This window comes from Mandrillus leucophaeus, unplaced genomic scaffold (genome assembly GCF_000951045.1).
Source record: "Mandrillus leucophaeus isolate KB7577 unplaced genomic scaffold, Mleu.le_1.0 Scaffold191, whole genome shotgun sequence".
Taxonomy (NCBI): domain Eukaryota; kingdom Metazoa; phylum Chordata; class Mammalia; order Primates; family Cercopithecidae; genus Mandrillus; species Mandrillus leucophaeus.
The window spans coordinates 3598596-3605880 of NW_012101932.1; positions in this window are offsets into that span (position 1 = coordinate 3598596).

The following is a 7285-nucleotide window of genomic DNA, read 5'->3' on the forward strand; positions in this document are numbered from 1 at the left end:
CACTAGTCCAATGCCTCTTCGGTCATCCTTCATCTCTTAATTTCTCTTGCATTCTAAATATAAGAAATTCTATTGGCTTTGACTTCTGTGCCAGAATCTTGCCACTTACCACCATCTTTGTTGCTATTAACTCTACTCTAGTACAAGCCACCATCATCTCTCACCAGATTACTAAAACAGACCTTACCAATTACAATCTATTCTCATGAGCCAAAGTGCAACTTGTGTAGCCAGGGTCAAATCATGTCACTCCTCTGCTCATTTAGAGGAAAACTCAAGGTCTCTGCAATGGCCTAAAAAGCTTTTCATCCTTTGACCCCCATTCACCCTCTGACTTTTTCTATTCCTACTCTTCTTGCTACTTACTCCTCTTCACCTACACTGGGCCTTTGTTATTTCTAACACACAGAGTCATTGTCTAATTTTTCCATTTGACTGGAATGCTTGTGTTTCTGCATTTCTTCTTGGATACTTCTCTCATATCCTTCAATCTTTGTTAGCATCTCACTTTTCAATAAGGCCTAAGCTGGCCACTAAATTTGATGCTGCAACTAATCTCATCCTTCATACATCTGACCCCCTTCCTCTGCTCTCATTTTTCTTTCGGTGATAAAGCTTATCAATTTCTAAGCTATGAAAAAGTTAGCTATATATTATGCATATTAGTTGTTTCTGTCTTTCCTCAACAGAATATAATCTCCACATGGGGAGCAATATTTGACTGATCTATTTAATGATATATCCCAGCTGCCGAGAACAGTGTTTTGTTAAAAATAAGTGCTTAATAAATATTTGCTGGATGAGTAAAGAGACTACCAGCACCCCCAATCATAGAGAGGCATTAGTTTCAAGAAAAGACTGGTCAATACTGCCAAATGTTACTTAGAGATAAATATGAACAATGCTTTGGATTTAACTCTTAAGATGTCATTTGTGAACTTGATCAAGGCCATTTCAGTGGAATGGTGGGGGTAAAAGAATAACCATCCCATGATTAAATTGGAGACACCAAGTATAAAATGTTTCTTAAGATAGGAACTATCTGATTGCATTTATATGTGTGGAAGAAAGAAATTCTCTTAATGGAAGAGGTTGAGATCCTAGAGGGAGAGGAGGTACTTGTCAGGTCTCTGAGGTAGAAACTAGGAGGGATCCCAGTAACCATCAATGGATGACATTATCTTTCTTTCTTTGAGATTGGGGTAACTAGGTTAAGAATTGTACGGATTAAAATATTGTTTTTAGATAAGGGACAAGGACTTTATACCTTAGCATCAGTTGCATCAATTTTCTCAAGGAAGAACAAACTGCAGTTTTCTCTGTTTAATGATTAAGAAAAAATTTGGTAGGGAGCTTGAGTAAAGACTTTAAATTTGGGAATAACTTCAGTGAACAATAGAAATTCCATCCAGGAGTGTTTAGAAGGTTATTGGAACAGGGTTGTAAAGCCCAGCTGAGGTTGAAATCAAGTATTGGCTTTATTCTTTACATCTCTCATCAGCCTTGGTATAAAATTGAAGGTGTTGAGATGTGTGGCAGAAAATATGAAAATAAGTAAAAAGTTTTGGAATTGAGACATCCCTTTCACCCCCTTCCTCCATTTAAATAACTGTTATCACTTTAAAAAAAAAAGAAAAGAAAAGTAAGTCTTCTAGCTCAAGTCACTTGCTCAGCAGTAGCCTGACTGTCTGAACAATGTGTATTCTACCTACTGGTTGCAAAAACCTGTTTGTACCAGTGCAGCTACAAATCCCAAACAACTCTAACTTAATCAATGCAACACAATCCTTCTTCTTTTTAAAAATTTTGATCAAAATGTAAATTGTACATATATGTGAACATCCAACTATATCATATGATATATAATGTAATAAAACCAAAAGTTTTTGCTTTGTCTTTATAAAAATGATCTCATTAACTTTCTTAAGAGCTTACTTCATCTTTGCCATGCTCAAGAAGTTCTGCTGTAGTTCTATAGTAACAAACCGTCTCCAGGCTGCATTACATTGTATATAGCTCAATTTAAAGAATCCTACAAGATGTTAGGATTGATTGAAGCTGAAGGTTTGCACAGGAAATGTGGAAGAAAGACAAGGGGGAAAGAAATTTAATGTTCGCAAACATATGACTGAAGTAATGTATTATGGGGACAAGCTTTAGAGGGTGAAGTCAAAAATAGGAATTTAGACAGAAAAGAGAGGGTCAGAGAATTAGTGAAATAAGATCAAAGAATATTGATGCTGGTGTAGTTTTTACAGCTAGGATGATTAAAGAAAGGGGTGGGTTACCTAGGAAGCAATGTGTTTATAGTTACTGACCTGAGAAATACGAAGCATAGGCTGTCTCAAATAGCTATTGTCAAAAGATGACATAGAAATAGGGATAGATGAGGCTATCTTATCTCTCATGCTTCTTCCCAAGCCAAGATTCCATGATTATTTCCCAGTGTTTTATTCTCTGAGATATCATTAATCAGTCTCTTCTTGTATTTCAAATTAGAATACACTTGCATTTTTCCCAAATCATTCAGAAACATTGTTCTTTTTGTGATATATGATCATAGCTATTATATCTCTTTATGAAGAGAGTGGAAATACAAATGAGAATACTTATATTCAGAGACACCTAGTGAAGACTGCAGAGTCAGGTAGTGAAACTAAACCATCATGGGAAGTTGCCATTTACCTAGTATAAACGCCAAAAATCTGAGACAAGTCTCAGTCAATTTAGGAAGTTTATCTTGCCAAAATTAGGACACCAGCCCATGACACAGTCTCAGAAGGTCCTGACGTCATGTGCCCAAGGTGGTCAGAGCACAGCTTGGTTTCATACATTTTAAGGAGACATGAGACATTAATCAACATATGCAAGATGAACATTGGTTTGGTCAGAAAGGCGGGACAACCCAAAGTGGGGATGGGGCTTCCAGGTCATAGGTAGATAAAAGACAAATGGTTGCATTCTTTTGCATTTCTGATTAGCTTTTCCAAAGGAGGCAATCAGATATACATTTATTTCAGTGAACAGAGGAATGACTTTGAATAGAATGGGAGGCAGGTTTCACCTAAGCAGTCCTTGACTTGACTTTTCCCTTTAGTTTAGTGATCTGGGGGCTCCAAGATGTATTTTTCTTTCACACTAGAATATCTCTGAATATAATGAGTGTAAATAAGACTTATTTCTTATAACTTGCTTTGATTTATAGAATATGAAAGAAGTGATAACAGACCAATTCTAAGTGTAGGTATTAGGAAACATGTGTGCTTCTTTTTTTCTCTTCCGTATCTCTGCCACCACCATGTGAAAAAGTCCAAGCTGGCTTGCGGGAGGTTGAGAGATCACAGGTTACAGAGAAAAGAGCTTGCAACAAGTCTCCTCAGCAGAGTTCATCCTGGACCAGTTCACCCCTAGCCAATCCACCAGCTGACTGCAGCTTCAAGATTGAACCCAGCTGAGAAGAGCAGAAGAACTACTCGGCTGATCCACAAACTCATATATAACACATGCTTATAGTATCAGGTTGGTGCAAGAGTAATTGTGGTTTTGCAACTAAAAGTAATTGCAAAAACCGCAATTACTTTTGCAGCAACCTGATATTGAGCCACTACATCTTGAGTTCTTTTTAATGCAGCAATGGCTAAATAGCGCACACCAAGATGCTCAGTCAGTGTCCCTAGCATCTCTGAGCAACTGAACCCTCTTCCAAACCTGTATAACTCCAACTTTCCTATTACATAAAATAATTACATGTCCACATCATCTAAGAATTGTTAGTAGGCTAGTGTGGCATCAGGAGCAGAAGGTATCCTAACAAATAAGATGGCTCATTCTGGCCAGGCACTTTGCTAGATTCTAAGAACACAACAGTGAGCAAAACACGGTCTCTCTCTTCATGGTACTTTCAGAGCAGCAGGGGAGACTAGAACGTAAACAATAAAAATAGAATTTTAAAATGTGAAAAGTGTGAATAGGGAAAACATTATGTGCTATAAGATTGAATAGCACAGAGACCTTATTTAGCATTGCATTACTAAACCCCCTTTTATTAGTAATCGAAAAGAGAGGCCGGGCGCGGTGGCTCAAGCCTGTAATCCCAGCACTTTGGGAGGCCGAGACGGGCGGATCACGAGGTCAGGAGATGGAGACCATCCTGGCTAACATGGTGAAACCCCGTCTCTACTAAAAAAAAAAAAAAAAATACAAAAACTAGCCGGGCGAGGTGGCGGGCGCCTGTAGTCCCAGCTACTCGGGAGGCTGAGGCAGGAGAATGGCGTAAACCCGGGAGGCGGAGCTTGCAGTGAGCTGAGATCCGGCCACTGCACTCCAGCCTGGGCGGCAGAGCGAGACTCCGTCTCAAAAAAAAAAAAAAAAAAAAAAAAAAAAGAAAAGAGAAAAACTCTTTGGCTGTGATCTGTGTAATTCTGAAGGTTCAGACATGTCGAGGACCTCTTTATAAGTTTTTTTATTTAAAAGAATTATCCATTTTATTCAAAATTTTGAATTTGATGAAGTGGTTAATTGTAAGCTCTGAAGTTCCATAATCTGTTATAAAATCACTTCTCTTGTAATTACTACCTGGGCAAAATACTTAGCCCCTCTTTGCATAAGTTTTATCATTTGTAAAATGATGTTATCAATATAGTACTGAGGTTATTGTTGTATGGTTTAAAAGGATAATATAACTTTTTAAAAACTCTTATCAGAGAGTCTGATGCACAATATTACAATGATTTTTTTTATGTGTGAATTCTGCAAAATTACAGGATTATATGAAAATATCTTTGTCTAATAGCAGCATAGCATTTTATGATATTGATAAAATAAAAACTTCAGCCAAATTAAATTTAAAGGAGTTTAATTGAGCAACGAATGATTTAAAAATAGGTCAGCCCCCAGAATCATAACAGATTCACAGAGACTCCAGGAGTGCCTCCTGGTCAGAATAAATTTATAGACAAAGAAGGTAAAGTGATGTACAGGAATCAGAAGTGAGGTACAGAAGCAGTGAGACTGGTTACAATTCAGTGTTTGCCTTATTTGAACACACTTTGAACATTCATTAGTCTATATGAGTGGCTGAAGTAGGGCCACTGGGATTGGCCAACACTCGGCTATTGTTACAGGTGCATACTACTAAGTTAGGTTTTCAGTTTTGTCTGATACTAAGCTAGGTTACAGTCCATCCACAAGGACTCAAATATAGAAGTACGGAATCCTTCTCAGGCCATATTTGGTTTGCTTTAACAATATATTATGAAAGTTTTAAGAGTCACACATTCTTCTTTTTATATTCTAAAAGTATTCACTATTAGATGATTTAAAAGCCACATTAAAAAAAAATTAAATTTGTTTTAAGTTCTGGGGTACAGGTGCAGGATGTGCAGGTAGGTTACACAGGTAAACGTGTCATGGTGTTTTACTGCACCTATCAACCCATCACCTAGGTATTAAGCCCAGCATGCATTAGCTCTTTTCCCTAATGCTCTCACCGCCCCCTACCCTCCCCTGACAGGCCCCAGTGTGTGTTATTCCTCTCCCTGTGTCCATGCATTCTCATTGTTCAGCTCCCACTTATAAGCAAGAACATGTGGTGTTTGGTTTTCTGTTTCTGTGTTACTTTGGTGAAGATAATGGCTTCCAGCTTCATACATGTCCCTGCAAAGGACATGATCTCATTTCTTTTTATGGCTGCATAGTATTCCATGGTGTATATGTACCACATTTTCTTTATCCAGTCTATCATTGATGGGCATTTGGGTTGATTCTATGTCTTGCTATTGTGAATAGTGCTGCAATGAACATACATGTGCATGTATCTTTATAATAGAATGAATAATAGAATATTCCTTTGGGTATACACCTAGTAATGGGATTGCTGGGTCAAATAGCATTTCTGGTTATAAATCTTTGAGGAATTCCCATACTGCCTTTCACAATGGTTGAATTAATTTACATTCACATCAATAGTGTAAAAGCATTCCCATTTCTCTGCAACCTTGCCAGTATCTGTTGTTTCTTGACATTTTAATAATCGCCATTCTGACTGGCATGAGATGGTATCTCACTGTGGTTTTAATTTGCATTTCTCCAATGAGCAGTGATGTCGAGCTTTTTTTCATGTTTGCTGGCTGCATGTATGTCTTTTTTATCGAAGTGTCTGTTTATGTCCTTTGCCTGCTTATTAATGGTTTATCTTTGTTTTTTTCTTGTAAATTTGCATAAGTCACTTATAGATTCTGGATATTAGATCTTTTTCAGATGGATAAATTGCAAAAATTTTCTCCTATTCTGTAGGTTGTCTGTTCTGCTCTGATGATAGTTTCTTTTGCGGTACAGAAGCTCTTCAGTTTAATTAGATCCCATTTGTCAATTTTTGCTTGTGTTGCAATTACTTTTGGCAATTTCATCATAAAATCTTTGCACATGCCTATGTCCTGAATGATATTGCCTAGATTTTCTTCTGGGTTTTTATAATTTTAGGTTTTATATTTAAGTCTTTAATCCATCTTGAATTAATTTTTATATAAGGTGTGAGGAAGGGGTCTAGTTTCAATTTTCTGCCCATGGCTAGCCAGTTCTCCCAGCGCCATTTGTTAAATAGGGTATCCTTTCCCAATTGCTTGCTTTTGTCAGGTTTGTCAAAGATTAGATCATTGTAGATGAAAGCCACATTTTAAACTATGCCTTGCAATGAAGATCTGCAAGACAATTTGGTTTGTATATTGAAATAAACATACATCATACATCTTGATAAAGATGTTTTGATTTTGGTATATAAATAGAATAATAAAACCAATGGAAACAGATTAATAATTGAAATATAACATGAAATCACAACTAAAATATGTACACAAGGCTGCATCTTTGAAATCAGAAAATATTAATAGATTTCCAATGATTAAAAAAGGCAGAGATTTGAGGATGTATTTTTGACTTGGTTTAATATTTTATCTGTTTTATTCATTTCATTTGTTCACTAAAAATATTTCCATGTATATAATGAATAAAATAAAACTATTAGTGTTTCTGAATTTGTTTTAAGTCTTAGTTCTTTGTACAATAATGTAGTTTAACTCAAGTGAAAAATAAAACAAAAAAAATTCTAGGAACTCAAGTCATCCTTATTCTCGAAAGTCATATAAAAGAAAATTCACTTGTGAATAATACTTTCAGTTCATTTTATTTCTATTAAGTTTTCAAAAACAATTTGCTTTTTATGTGAACCAGAATGATTTTATCAAGTCAATTTATAAGTATAAGGGACAAATAGCAACATAGAAATGCA